Source organism: Lissotriton helveticus, chromosome 8, assembly GCF_964261635.1.
Source record: "Lissotriton helveticus chromosome 8, aLisHel1.1, whole genome shotgun sequence".
NCBI lineage: Eukaryota > Metazoa > Chordata > Amphibia > Caudata > Salamandridae > Lissotriton > Lissotriton helveticus.
This window is the reverse complement of record NC_136069.1, coordinates 1,542,722,969-1,542,737,968: the sequence shown is the minus strand read 5'-3', so window position 1 is coordinate 1,542,737,968 and position 15,000 is coordinate 1,542,722,969.

Here is a 15,000-nt window from a genome sequence, read left to right as displayed (position 1 = left end):
GGAGGGTACCCGGGCCCCTGAGGGCCCCACGAGGTAGGCCCGGGTGCTGCCTGGCCCCATCTCGGCATGGCCAGACCTCGCGGAGTCCTGCCTGAGCAAAGTCGGAGAAAAAGGCCCATCGGAAAAGGGGGTGAGCGGCAGGTGCGTTCCCGGGCCCCTGGGGGCCCCAGCGGGCGGGCCCGGGTGCTGCCTGGCCCCGTCTCAGCATGGCCAGACCTCGCGGAGGCCTGCCTGAGAAAACTCAGAGGAAAAGGCCCATCGGGAAGGGGCCAAGAGGCAGAAGCGTACCCGGGCCCCTGGGGGCCCCGGCGGGCCGGCCCGGGTCCTGCCTTCCCCTTATTCAGAATCGCCAGACCACACGGAGGTCTGACTGACCCTCTCCCTAGTAATCCGGAGGAAAATTACCCTCCTTTCTTGTAATCCGTGCACTAGAGGTGACAGAGGGGACCCAAGGCGCGAAAGTACCCGACCTCCTGGAGCCCTCGCTGGGATCCGGGAGGCAAATGGCACCTCATCGGGACTTCCAGGGAAGTTCAGCCATCTGGTCGCCCCCCCATTGGAAAGCATTGCGGGCGACCAGATGGCCGAGGCGATCCGGGAGACCAGATGGCCGAGGGGATCCGGGAGACCAGATGGCCGAGGGGATCCGGGAGACCAGATGGCCGAGGGGATCCGGGAGACCAGATGGCAGAGGGGATCCGGGAGACCAGATGGCCGAGGGGATCCGGGCGACCAGATGGCCGGGCACGAAAGGGACGCCATCCGGTCGCCCCGTGCCCCCACGAAGGAGGGAGCGGGCGCCCGGGGCATGGCGGGCCGGAGGCCCGGGGCCCCAGCCGGGCCACAGCCATGGAGGCTGCCAGGGGCCGGCGGGCCCTCCGACCCGGGGCCCGCTTACACCTTGACAAGCAGGGGAGGCCTGCAAGGGACCGACGGACCCCTGTCCTGGGCCCTGGGTGGAGCAGCAGCCCGGGGGACAGGGCCCAGGGCCGGAGCGCCCGACCCGGGGCCCCGACCGGGCCCCTGGACCCAGCCGGGGCTCCCAGGCCCGGAGGCACAGGGGAAGCCTCCCCGGGCCCGCCGGACCCCGTCCCGGGCACCCTGCCCCGCGGCAGGACCCAGGACGGAGCCCGGGGTGGGGAGGCCACCCTCCCCGGGGCCCTCAGGGGCCCCGGGTGGGGCTCCTGAACCCAGCCAAGCACGGGGAGGCTTCCCGGGCACCACGGAACCCCGTCCCGGGACTTTGGCAGTGCGGCAGGCCGGGGGACAGGGCCCAGGACCGAGCGCCCCACCCGGGGCCCGGCCGGGCCCCTGGACCCAGCCGGGGCTCCCAGGCCCGGAGGCGCAGGGCGAGCCTCTCCTGGCACGCCGGACCCCGTCCCGGGCACCCTGCCACGCGCCAGGACCCAGGACGGAGCCCGGGGTGGGGACTGCCCGGTACCCGTGGAGCCCTTCCCGGGTACTTTGCAACGCCGTTGGCCTCCTGGAGATGGGTGCCCCGAACGCCCGGGGGGGCGGGCTGCCCGGGACCCGTGGAGCCCGTCCTGGGCACTCTGACCTGCTGTTGGCCCGGGGGAGGACTGCCCGGGACCCGTGGAGCCCGTCCTGGGCACTCTGACAAGCTGTTGGCCCGGGGAAGGGAGCCCAAGATGACCGGGACCCGTGGAGCCCGTATTTGGCACTCTGACAAGCCGTTGGCCCGGGGAAGGGAGCCCCAGACGACCGGGACCTGTGGAGCCCGTCCTGGGCACTCCTGTATGCCGTTGGCCCGGGGAAGGGAGCCCCGGACGTCCGGGACCCGTGGAGCCCGTCCTGGGCACTCTGAAATGCTTTGGCCCGGGGAAGGGAGCCCCAGACACCCGGGGGAGGACTGCCCGGGACCCGTGGAACTCGTCCTGGGCACTCTGACATGCCGCTGGCCCGGGGAAGGGTGCCCCGGGCGCCCGGGACCCGTGGAGCCCGTCCTCGGCACTCTGAAATGCTTTGGCCCGGGGAAGGGAGCCCCGGACGCCCGGGGGAGGACTGCCCGGGACCCGTGGAACTGGTCCTGGGCACTCTGACATGCCGCTGGCCCGGGGAAGGGTGCCCCGGATGACCGGGGCCCGTGGAGCCCGTCCTGGGCACTCTGACATGCTGCTGGCCCGGGGAGGGGAGCCCCGGACGCTCGGGGCCGTGGAGCCCGTCCTGGGCACTCTGACAAGCCGTTGGCCGGTGAAGGGAGCCCTGGACGCCCGGGACCCGTGGAGCCCGTCCTGGGCACTCTGAAATGCTTTGGCCCGGGGACGGGAGCCCCGGACGCCAGGGGGAGGACTGCCCGGGACCCGTGGAACTGGTCCTGGGCACTCTGACATGCCGCTGGCCCGGGGAAGGGTGCCCCGGATGACCGGGGCCCGTGGAGCCCGTCCTGGGCACTCTGACATGCCGCTGGCCCGGGGAAGGGAGCCCCGGACGCCCGGGGCCCGTGGAGCCCGTCCTGGGCACTCTGACAAGCCGTTGGCCCGGGGAAAGGGAGCCCCGGACGCCCGGGACCCGTGGAGCCCGTCCTGGGTACTCTGACATGCCGTCAGCCCGGATGGAGCCCCGGACGCCCGGGGGACGAAGGCCCGGGACGCATGGAGCCCGTCCCGGGCACTCTGCCATGCCGTCGGCCTGGATGGAGCACCGGACGCCCGGGAGACGACTGCCCAAGAGCCATGGAGCCCGTCCTGGGCAATTTGACATGCAGTTGGCCTGGAGGAAGGAAGCCCCGGGTGGCCTAGGGAGGTGTTGCCCAGGCATATCCCATCTGGTCCCCATGGCAGAGAACCACCAACCCTGGAGGGGTGTCCGGGCATACCCTGCCCCATAGTAATCCGGAGGCAAATTACCCCCCTTTCTTGCAATCTGTGCACGCGAGGTGACAGAGGGGACCCAAGGCGTGAAAGAACCCGACCTCATGGAGCCCTCGCTGGGATCCGGGAGGCGAATGGCACCTCATTAAGACTTCCAGGGAAGTTCGGCCATCTGGTCCCCCCCCCATAGGAAAGCGTTGCTGGCGACCAGATGCCCGAGGGGATCCGGGCGACCAGATGGCCGAGGGAATCTGGGCGCGATCAGATGGCCGGGCATGGAGGTGAAGCCGCCTGGATTCTTCCCCACCCCATCCCCGTCCCGGGACGAATGCCCGGGACGCATGGAGCCCGTCCTGGCCACTTGACGTCCCGTCCTGGGCATTGAACCATGCCGTTGGCCTGGAGAAGGGAGCCCCGGACGTCCGGGACCCGTGGAGCCCGTCCTGGGCACTCTGAAATGCTTTGGCCCGGGGAAGGGAGCCCCAGACACCCGGGGGAGGACTGCCCGGGACCCGTGGAACTCGTCCTGGGCACTCTGACATGCCGCTGGCCCGGGGAAGGGTGCCCCGGGCGCCCGGGACCCGTGGAGCCCGTCCTCGGCACTCTGAAATGCTTTGGCCCGGGGAAGGGAGCCCCGGACGCCCGGGGGAGGACTGCCCGGGACCCGTGGAACTGGTCCTGGGCACTCTGACATGCCGCTGGCCCGGGGAAGGGTGCCCCGGATGACCGGGGCCCGTGGAGCCCGTCCTGGGCACTCTGACATGCTGCTGGCCCGGGGAGGGGAGCCCCGGACGCTCGGGGCCGTGGAGCCCGTCCTGGGCACTCTGACAAGCCGTTGGCCGGTGAAGGGAGCCCTGGACGCCCGGGACCCGTGGAGCCCGTCCTGGGCACTCTGAAATGCTTTGGCCCGGGGACGGGAGCCCCGGACGCCAGGGGGAGGACTGCCCGGGACCCGTGGAACTGGTCCTGGGCACTCTGACATGCCGCTGGCCCGGGGAAGGGTGCCCCGGATGACCGGGGCCCGTGGAGCCCGTCCTGGGCACTCTGACATGCCGCTGGCCCGGGGAAGGGAGCCCCGGACGCCCGGGGCCCGTGGAGCCCGTCCTGGGCACTCTGACAAGCCGTTGGCCCGGGGAAAGGGAGCCCCGGACGCCCGGGACCCGTGGAGCCCGTCCTGGGCACTCTGACATGCCGTCAGCCCGGATGGAGCCCCGGACGCCCGGGGGACGAAGGCCCGGGACGCATGGAGCCCGTCCCGGGCACTCTGCCATGCCGTCGGCCTGGATGGAGCACCGGACGCCCGGGGGACGACAGCCCAAGAGCCATGGAGCCCGTCCTGGGCAATTTGACATGCAGTTGGCCTGGAGGAAGGAAGCCCCGGGTGGCCTAGGGAGGTGTTGCCCAGGCATATCCCATCTGGTCCCCATGGCAGAGAACCACCAACCCTGGAGGGGTGTCCGGGCATACCCTGCCCCATAGTAATCCGGAGGCAAATTACCCCCCTTTCTTGCAATCTGTGCACGCGAGGTGACAGAGGGGACCCAAGGCGTGAAAGAACCCGACCTCATGGAGCCCTCGCTGGGATCCGGGAGGCGAATGGCACCTCATTAAGACTTCCAGGGAAGTTCGGCCATCTGGTCCCCCCCCATAGGAAAGCGTTGCTGGCGACCAGATGCCCGAGGGGATCCGGGCGACCAGATGGCCGAGGGAATCTGGGCGTGATCAGATGGCCGGGCATGGAGGTGAAGCCGCCTGGATTCTTCCCCACCCCATCCCCGTCCCGGGACGAATGCCCGGGACGCATGGAGCCCGTCCTGGCCACTTGACGTCCCGTCCTGGGCATTGAACCATGCCGTTGGCCTGGAGAAGGGAGCCCCCGGACGCCCGGGGGAGGACTGGCCGGTACCCGTGGAGCCCTTCCCGGGTACTTTGCAACGCCGTTGGCCTCCTGGAGATGGGTGACCCAGATGCCCGGGGGCGGGCTGCCCGGGACCCATGGAGCCCGTCCTGGGCACTTTTACATGCCGTCGGCCTGGAGGTGGGTGCCCTGGACGCCCGGGGGAGGCCTGCCCGGGACCCGTGGAGCCCTTCCCGGGTACTTTGCCAATGCCGTTGGCCTCATGGAGATGGTTGCCCCGGACGCCCGGGGGAGGACTGCCCGGTACCCGTGGAGCCCTTTCCGGGTACTTTGCAACGCCGTTGGCCTCCTGGAGATGTGTGCCCCGAACGCCCGGGGGGAGGGCTGCCCGGGGCCCGTGGAGCCCGCCCTGTGCACTTTGACATGCCGTCGTCCTGGAGGTGGGAGCCCCGGACGCCCGGGGGAGGGCTGCCCGGGACCCATGGAGCCCTTCCCGGGTACTTTGCCATCCCGTTGGCCTCCTGGAGATGGGTGCCCCGGACGCCCGGGGGAGGTCTGTCCGGGGCCCATGGAGCCCGTCCTGGGCAGTGTGACATGCCGTCGGCCTGGAGGTGGGAGCCCAGGATGCCCGGGGGAAGGCTGCCCGGGACCCGTGGAGCCCTTCCCTGGTACTTTGCCATCCCGTTGGCCTCCTGGAGATGGGTGCCCCGGACGCCCAGGGGAGGTCTGTCCGGGACACGTGGAGCCCGTCCTGGGCATTGAGCCATGCCGTTGGCCCGGAGAATGGAGCCCCCAGACGCCAGGGGGAGGTGTTGCCCAGGCATATCTCATCTGGTCCCCCGGGCAGAGAACCATTAGCCCTCGAGAGGTGTCCGGGCGTACCCTGTCCCTAGTAATCCGGAGGGAAATTACCCCCCTTTCTTGCAATCCGTGCACGCGAGGTGACAGAGGGGACCCAAGGCGTAAAAGAACCCGACCTCATGGAGCCCTAGCTGGGATCCGGGAGCCGAATGGCACCTCATCGGGACTTCCAGGGAAGCCCGGCCATCTGGTCGCCCCATTGGAAAGCATCGCGGGCGACCAGAGGGCCGGGATCGAAAGGACTCCCAGCTCCCCATCCATCCCAAGCCTTCGCGGTAGGGTTCCTGACTGCCTGCCCACGCAAGGCAGGGCTCTTGGACCCCGGCTGGGCCTCAGGCGCAGGTTGGCCCACCGGAGCTCTAGGGCCCGGACGACCTGGGGACTTTGACATTCCGTCGGCCTGGAGGTGGGAGCCCCGGACGCCCGGGGGGAGGTCTGCCCGGGACCCATGGAGCCCGTCCTGGGTACTTTGCCAATGCCGTTGGCCTCATGGAAATGGGTGCCCCGGACGCCCGAGGGAGGTCTGCCCGATACCCCTGGAGCCCGTCCTGGGTACTTTGCCAATGCCGTTGGCCTCCTGGAGATGGGTGTCCCGGACGCCCGGGGGAGGACTGTCCCGGACTCATGGAGCCCGTCCTGGGCACTTTGACATGCCGTCGGCCTGGCGGTGGGAGCCCCGGACGCCCGGGGGAGGGCTGGCCGGGACCCATGGAGCCCGACCCGGGCACTCTGTCATGCCGTCAGCCTGGATGGAGCCCCGGACGCCCGGGGGACGAATGCCCGGGACGCATGGAGCCCGTCCTGGGCACTTTTCCGTGCCTTCGGCCTGGAGCCCCCCCGGACACCCAGGGGAGGACCACCGTGAAAACCATGGAGCCCGACCTGGGCACTCTGCCATACTGTCAGCCTAGATGGAGCCCCGGACGCCCAGGGGACGAATGCCCTGGACGCATGGAGCCCGTCCTGGGCACTTTTCCATGCATTTGGCCTGGAGCCCCCAGACACCCAGGGGAGGACCACCGTGAAAACCATGGAGCCCGACCTGGGCACTCTTCCATACCGTCAGCCTAGATGGAGCCCCGGACGCCCGGGGGATGAATGCCCGGGATGCATGGAGCCTGTCCTGGGCACTTTTCCATGCCGTCAGCCTGGATGGAGCCCCGGACGCCCGGGGGACGACTGCCCAGGAGCCATGGAGCCCGTCCTTGGCAATTTGACATGCAGTTGGCCTGGAGGAAGGAAGCCCCGGGTGGCCTAGGGAGGTGTTGCCCAGGCATAGCCCATCTGGTCCCCATGGCAGAGAACCACCAGCCTCGGAGGGGTGTCCGGGCGTTCCCTTCTCCCTAGTAATCCGGAGGAAAATTACCCCCTTTTCTTGTAATCTGTGCATGCGAGGTGACAGAGGGGACCCAAGGCCTGAATGTACCCGACCTCCTGGAGCCCTCGCTGGGATCCGGGCGGCGAATGGCACCTCATCGGGACTTCCAGGGAAGTTCGGCCATCTGGTCGCCCCATAGGAAAGCGTTGCGGGCGACCAGATGCCCGAGGGGATCCGGGCGACCAGATGGCCGAGGGAATCTGGGCGATCAGATGGCTGGACACGGAAGTGAAGCCGCCTGGACTCTCCCGACCCTGTCCCCGTCCCCGTCCCGGGACGAATGCCCGGGACGCATGGAGCCCGTCCTGGGCACTTTTCCATGCCATTGGCCTGGAGCGCCCCGACACCCAGGGGAGGACCACCCTGAAAATCTTGGAGCCCGACTCGGGCACTCTCCCATGCCGTCAGCCTGGATGGAGCCCCGGACGCCCGGGGGACGAATGCCCAGGACGCATGGAGGCCGTCCTGGGCACTTTTCCATGCCATTGGCCTGGAGCGCCCCGACACCCAGGGGAAGACCACCCTGAAAACCATGGAGCCCGACCCGGGCACTGTGCCATGCTGTCAGCCTGGATGGAGCCCCGGACGCCCGGGGGACGAAGGCCCGGGACGCATGGAGCCCGTCCCAGGCACTCTGCCATGCCGTCGGCCTGGATGGAGCCCCGGACGCCCGGGGGACGACTGCCCAAGAGCCATGGAGCCCGTCCTGGGCAATTTGACATGCAGTTGGCCTGGAGGAAGGAAGCCCCGGGTGGCCTAGGGAGGTGTTGCCCAGGCATAGCCTATCTGGTCCCCATGGCAGAGAACCACCAGCCCTGGAGGGGTGTCCGGGCATACCCTGCCCCTAGTAATCCGGAGGGAAATTACCCCCTTTCTTGCAATCTGTGCACGCGAGGTGACAGAGGGGACCCAAGGCGTGAAAGAACCCGACCTCATGGAGCCCTCGCTGGGATCCGGGAGGCGAATGGCACCTCATCGGGACTTCCAGGGAAGTTCGGCCATCTGGTTCCCCCCCCCATAGGAAAGCGTTGCGGGCGACCAGATGGCCGAGGAAATCTGGGCGATCAGATGGCCGGGCATGGAGGTGAAGCCGCCTGGACTCTTCCCCACCCCGTCCCCGTCCCCGTCCCGGGACGAATGCCCAGGACGCATGGAGCCCGTCCTGGGCACTCTGCCATGCCGTCGGCCTGATGCCCGGGACGCATGGAGCCCGTCCTGGGCACTTTTCCATGCCGTCGGCCAGGAGCCCCCTGACACCCAGGGGAGGACCACCGTGAAAACCATGGAGCCCGACCCGGGCACTCTGCCATACCGTCAGCCTGGATGTAGCCCCGGGCGCCCGGGGGACGAAGGCCCGGGATGCATGGAGCCCGTCCCGGGCACTCTGCCATGCCGTCAGCCTGGATGGAGCCCTGGACGCCCGGGGGACGAAAGCCCGGGACGCATGGAGCCCATCCCGGGCACTCTGCCATGCCGTCGGCCTGGATGGAGCCCCGGACGCCCGGGGGACGACTGCCCAAGAGCCATGGAGCCCATCCCGGGCACTCTGCCATGCCGTCCCGACAAATTCGTACGGACTCCTAACCTTCCGACACGGCCGTATCCATGCCAGATTTTTGGGATATCCCCATCTGGTGATCACGGTTCGATCCCCGGCGCCGGCGGCAGATCAGAGTGCCCAGGACGGGGTCCATGTGACCCGGGCAGTCCTATCCCCTGGGTGTACGTGGTTGTCCGACATGTCGGTCGTATTTGCTTTTACGTACCGGATCGGAATCGGCCCCCATAAAATCGTACGTAAAGTATATAGCAAATCAACCTGAAATCTGCTGGGTCAGAAAGGGCTCGATTCCGATCCGTGTCGGAAGGTTAGGAGTCCGTACGAATTTGTCGGGACGGCATGGCAGAGTGCCCGGGATGGGCTCCATGGCTCTTGGGCAGTCGTCCCCCGGGCGTCCGGGGCTCCATCCAGGCCGACGGCATGGCAGAGTGCCCGGGACGGGCTCCATGCGTCCCGGGCATTCGTCCCCCGGGCGTCCGGGGCTCCATCCAGGCCGGCGGCAAGGCAGTGTGCCCGGGTCGGGCTCCATGCGTCCCGGGCATTCGTCCCCCGGGCGCCTGAAACTGCTGGGTCAGAGAGGGCTCGATTCCGATCCGTGTCGTAAGGTTAGGAGTCCGTACGAATTTGTCAGGACGGCATGGCAGAGTGCCCGGGACGGGCTCCATGCGTCCCGGGCATTCGTCCCCCGGGCGTCCGGGGCTACATCCAGGCTGACGGTATGGCAGAGTGCCCGGGTCGGGCTCCATGGTTTTCACGGTGGTCCTCCCCTGGGTGTCAGGGGGCTCCTGGCCGACGGCATGGAAAAGTACCCAGGACGGGCTCCATGCGTCCCGGGCATTTGTCCCCCGGGCGTCCGGGGCTCCATCCAGGCCGACGGCATGGCAGAGTGCCCGGGTCGGGCTCCATGGTTTCCAGGGTGGTCCTCCCCAGGGTGTCGGGGCGCTCCATGCCGAAGGCATGGAAAAGTGCCCAGGACGGGCTCCATGCGTCCCGGGCATTTGTCCCCCGGGCGTCCGGGGCTCCATCCAGGCCGACGGCATGGCAGAGTGCCCGGGTCGGGCTCCATGGCTTTCACGGTGGTCCTCCCCTGGGTGTCTGGGGGCTCCAGGCCGAAGGCATGGAAAAGTGCCCAGGACGGGCTCCATGCGTCCCGGGCACGGGCACGGGGACGGGGACAGGGTCGGGAGAGTCCAGGCGGCTTCACTTCCGTGTCCAGCCATCTGATCGCCCAGATTCCCTCGGCCATCTGCTCGCCCGGATCCCCTCGGGCATCTGGTCGCCCGCAACGCTTTCCTGAGGGGCGACCAGATGGCCGAACTTCCCTGGAAGTCCCGATGAGGTGCCATTCGCCGCCCGGATCCCAGCGAGGGCTCCAGGAGGTTGGGTACATTCGCGCCTTGGGTCCCCTCTGTCACCTCGCGTGCACAGATTACAAGAAAAGGGGGTAATTTTCCTCCGGATTACTAGGGAGAAGGGTACGCCCGGACACCCCTCCGAGGCTGGTGGTTCTCTGCCATGGGGACCAGATGGGCTATGCCTGGGCAACACCTCCCTAGGCCACCCGGGGCTTCCTTCCTCCAGGCCAACTGCATGTCAAATTGCCCAGGACGGGCTCCATGGCTCCTGGGCAGTCGTCCCCCGGGCGTCCGGGGCTCCTTCCAGGCTGACGGCATTGAAAAGTGCCCAGGACGGGCTCCATGCGTCCCGGGCATTCGTCCCCTGGGCGTCCGGGGCTCCATCTTGGCTGACGGTATGGCAGAGTGCCCGGGTCGGGCTCCATGGTTTTCACGGTGGTCCTCCCCTGGGTGTCTGGGGGCTCCAGGCCGAAGGCATGGAAAAGTGCCCAGGACGGGCTCCATGCGTCCCGGGCATTCGTCCCCCCGGGCGTCCGGGGCACCCATCTCCATGAGGCCAACGGCATAGGCAAAGTACCCAGGACGGGCTCCATGGGTCCCGGGCAGACCTCCCCCCGGGCGTCCGGGGGTCCCACCTCCAGGCCGACGGAATGTCAAAGTACCCAGGACGGGCTCCATGGGTCCCGGGCAGCTTCCCCCGGGGCGTCCGGGGCACCCACCTCCAGGCCGACGGCATGTCAAAGTACCCAGGACGGGCTCCACGGGTCCCGGGCATTCCTCCCCCAGGTCGTCCGGGCCCTAGAGCTCCGGTGGTCCAACCTGCGCCTGAGGCCCAGCCGGGGTCCAAGAGCCCTGCCTTGCGTGGGCTGGCAGTCAGGAACCCTACCGCGAAGGCTTGGGGTGGATGGGGAGCTGGGAGTCCTTTCGATCCGGGCCATCTGGTCGCCCGCGATGCTTTCCAATGGGGCGACCAGATGGCCGGGCTTCCCTGGAAGTCCCAATGAGGTGCCATTCGCCTCCCGGATCCCAGCTAGGGCTCCATGAGCTCGGGTTCTTTTACGCCTTGGGTCCCCTCTGTCACCTCGCATGCACGGATTGCAAGAAAGGGGGGTAATTTCCCTCCGGATTACTAGGGGCAGGGTACGCCCGGACACCTCTCCAGGGCTGGTGGTTCTCTGCCCGGGGACCAGATGAGATATGCCTGGGCAACACCTCCCCCGGGCGTCTGGGGGCTCCATTCTCCGGGCCAACGGCATGGCTCAATGCCCAGGACGGGCTCCACGTGTCCCGGACAGACCGCCCCTGGGCGTCCGGGGCACCCATCTCCAGGAGGCCAACGGGATGGCAAAGTACCCGGGAAGGGCTCCACGGGTCCCGGGCAGCCTTCCCCCGGGCGTCCGGGGCTCCCACCTCCAGGCCGACGGCATGTCACACTGCCCAGGACGGGCTCCATGGGCCCCGGACAGACCTCCCCCGGGCGTCCGGGGCACCCATCTCCAGGAGGCCAACAGCGTTGCAAAGTACCCGGAAAGGACTCCACGGGTACCGGGCAGTCCTCCCCCGGGCGTCCGGGGCACCCATCTCCATGAGGCCAACGGCATTGGCAAAGTACCCGGGAGGGGCTCCACGGGTCCCGGGCAGGCCTCCCCCGGGCGTCCAGGGCACCCACCTCCAGGCCGACGGCATGTAAAAGTGCCCAGGACGGGCTCCATGGGTCCCGGGCAGCCCACCCCCGGGCATCTTGGGCACCCATCTCCAGGAGGCCAACGGAGTTGCAAAGTACCCGGGAAGGGCTCCACGGGTACCGGGCAGTCCTCCCCCGGGCGTCCGGGGGGGGCTCCCTTCTCCAGGCCGACGGCATGGTTCAATGCCCAGGACGGGACGTCAAGTGGCCAGGACGGGCTCCATGCGTCCCGGGAATTCGTCCCGGGACGGGGACGGGGACGGGGTGGGGAAGAGTCCAGGCGGCTTCACCTCCATGCCCGGCCATCTGGTCGCCCGGATTCCCTCGGCCATCTGGTCGCCCGGATCCCCTCGGGCATCTGGTCGCCCGCAACGCTTTCCTATGGGGGGGGGACCAGATGGCCGAACTTCCCTGGAAGTCTTAATGAGGTGCCATTCGCCTCCCGGATCCCAGCGAGGGCTCCATGAGGTCGGGTTCTTTCACGCCTTGGGTCCCCTCTGTCACCTCGCGTGCACAGATTGCAAGAAAGGGGGGTAATTTGCCTCCGGATTACTATGGGGCAGGGTATGCCCGGACACCCCTCCAGGTTTGGTGGTTCTCTGCCATGGGGACCAGATGGGATATGCCTGGGCAACACCTCCCTAGGCCACCCGGAGCTTCCTTCCTCCAGGCCAACTGCATGTCAAATTGCCCAGGACGGGCTCCATGGCTCTTGGGCAGTCGTCCCCCGGGCGTCCGGTGCTCCATCCAGGCCGACGGCATGGCAGAGTGCCCGGGACAGGCTCCATGCGTCCCGGGCCTTCGTCCCCCCGGGCGTCCGGGGCTCCATCCAGGCTGACGGCATGGCAGAGTGCCCGGGACGGGCTCCACGGGCCCCGGGCGTCCGGGGCTCCCTTCCCCAGGCCAGCGGCATGTCAGAGTGCCCAGGACGGGCTCCACGGGCCCCGGTCATCCGGGGCACCCTTCCCCGGGCCAGCGGCATGTCAGAGTGCCCAGGACCAGTTCCACGGGTCCCGGGCAGTCCTCCCCCGGGCGTCCGGGGGGGGCTCCCTTCTCCAGGCCAAAGCATTTCAGAGTGCCCAGGACGGGCTCCACGGGTTCCGGGCGTCCAGGTCTCCCTTCCCCGGGCCAACGGCTTGTCAGAGTGCCCAGGACGGGCTCCACGGGCCCCGGGCGTCCAGGGCACCCTTCCCCGGGCCAGCGGCATGTCAGAGTGCCCAGGACGAGTTCCACGGGTCCCGGGCAGTCCTCCCCCCGGGTGTCCGGGGCTCCCTTCCCCGGGCCAAAGCATTTCAGAGTGCCCAGGACGGGCTCCACGGGTCCCGGACGTCCGGGGCTCCCTTCCCCGGGCCAACGGCATACAGGAGTGCCCAGGACGGGCTCCACGGGTCCCGGACGTCCGGGGCTCCCTTCCCCGGGCCAACGGCATACAGGAGTGCCCAGGACGGGCTCCACAGGTCCCGGTCGTCTGGGGCTCCCTTCCCCGGGCCAACGGCTTGTCAGAGTGCCAAGGACAGGCTCCACGGGTCCCGGTCGTCTGGGGTCCCTCCCCCCCGGGCCAACAGCAGGTCAGAGTGCCCAGGACGGGCTCCACGGGTCCCGGGCAGCCCGCCCCCCGGGCGTTCGGGGCACCCATCTCCAGGAGGCCAACGGCGTTGCAAAGTACCCGGGAAGGGCTCCACGGGTACCGGGCAGTCCTCCCCCGGGCGTCCGGGGCTCCCTTCTCCAGGCCAACGACATGGTTCAATGCCCAGGACGGGCTCCATGTGTCCCGGACAGACCTCCCCCGGGCGTCCGGGGCACCCATCTCCAGGCCAACGGCATGGCTCAATGCCCAGGACGGGCTCCATGGGTCCGGGGAGGCGTCCCATGCGCCTCCGGGCTTGGGAGCCCCGGCTGGGTCCAGGGGCCCGGGCGGGCCCCCAGGTCGGGTGCTCCGGCCCTGGTCCCTGTCTCCCAGCCTACCGCACTGCCAAGGGCCTAGGAATGGGTTCCGTTGTTCCCGGGGAGCCTACCCTTGCTTGGCTGGGTTCAGGAGCAGTGGCTTGGGCCCCTGAGGGCCCGGGGAGGGCGGCCTCCCCACCCCGGGCTCTGTCCTTGGTCCTGCTGCGTGGCAGGGTGCCCGGGACGGGGTCCGGAGGGACCGGAGAGGCGTCCCATGCACCTCCGGGCTTGGGAGCCCCGGCTGGGTCCAGGGGCCCGGGCGGGCCCCGGGTCGGGTGCTCCGGCCCTGGTCCCTGTCTCCCAGCCTACCGCACTGCCAAGGGCCTAGGAATGGGTTCCGTTGTTCCCGGGGAGCCTCCCCTTGCTTGGCTGGGTTCAGGAGCAGTGGCTAGGGCCCCTGAGGGCCCGGGGAGGGCGGCCTCCCCACCCCGGGCTCTGTCCTTGGTCCTGCTGCGTGGCAGGGTGCCCGGGACGGGGTCCGGAGGGACCGGGGAGGCGTCCCATGCACCTCCGGGCTTGGGAGCCCCGGCTGGGTCCAGGGGCCCGGGCGGGCCCCGGGTCGGGTGCTCCGGCCCTGGGCCCTGTCTCCCAGCCTGCCGCACTGCCAAGGGCCCGGGAAGGGGTTCCGATGTGCCCGGGGAGCCTCCCCTTGCTTGGCTGGGTTCAGGAGCAGTGGCTAGGGCCCCTGAGGGCCCGGGGAGGGCGGCCTCCCCACCCCGGGCTCTGTCCTTGGTCCTGCTGCGTGGCAGGGTGCCCGGGACGGGGTCCGGAGGGACCGGGGAGGCGTCCCATGCACCTCCGGGCTTGGGAGCCCCGGCTGCGTCCAGGGGCCCGGCCGGGCCCCGGGTCGGGTGCTCCGGCCCTGGGCCCTGTCTCCCAGCCTGCCGCACTGCCAAGGGCCCGGGAAGGGGTTCCGATGTGCCCGGGGAGCCTCCCCTTGCTTGGCTGGGTTCAGGAGCAGTGGCTAGGGCCCCTGAGGGCCCGGGGAGGGCGGCCTCCCCACCCCGGGCTCTGTCCTTGGTCCTGCTGCGTGGCAGGGTGCCCGGGACGGGGTCCGGAGGGACCGGGGAGGCGTCCCATGCGCCTCCGGGCTTGGGAGCCCCGGCTGGGTCCAGGGGCCCGGGCGGGCCCCGGGTCGGGTGCTCAGGCCCTGGGCCCTGTCTCCCAGCCTGCCGCACTGCCAAGGGCCCGGAAAGGGGTTCCGATGTGCCCGGGGAGCCTCCCCTTGCTTGTCTGTGTTCAGGAGCTCCATCCGGGGCCCCTGAGGGCCCCGGGGAGGGTGGCCTCCCCACCCCGGGCTCCGTCCTGGGTCCTGCCGCGGGGCAGGGTGCCCGGGACGGGGTCCGGCGGGCCCGGGGAGGCTTCCCCTGTGCCTCCGGGCCTGGGAGCCCCGGCTGGGTCCAGGGGCCCGGTCGGGCCCCGGGTCGGGCGCTCCGGCCCTGGGCCCGGTCCCCCGGGCTGCCGCTCCACCCAGGGCCCAGGACAGGGGTCCGTCGGTCCCTTGCAGGCCTCCCCTGCTTGTCAAGGT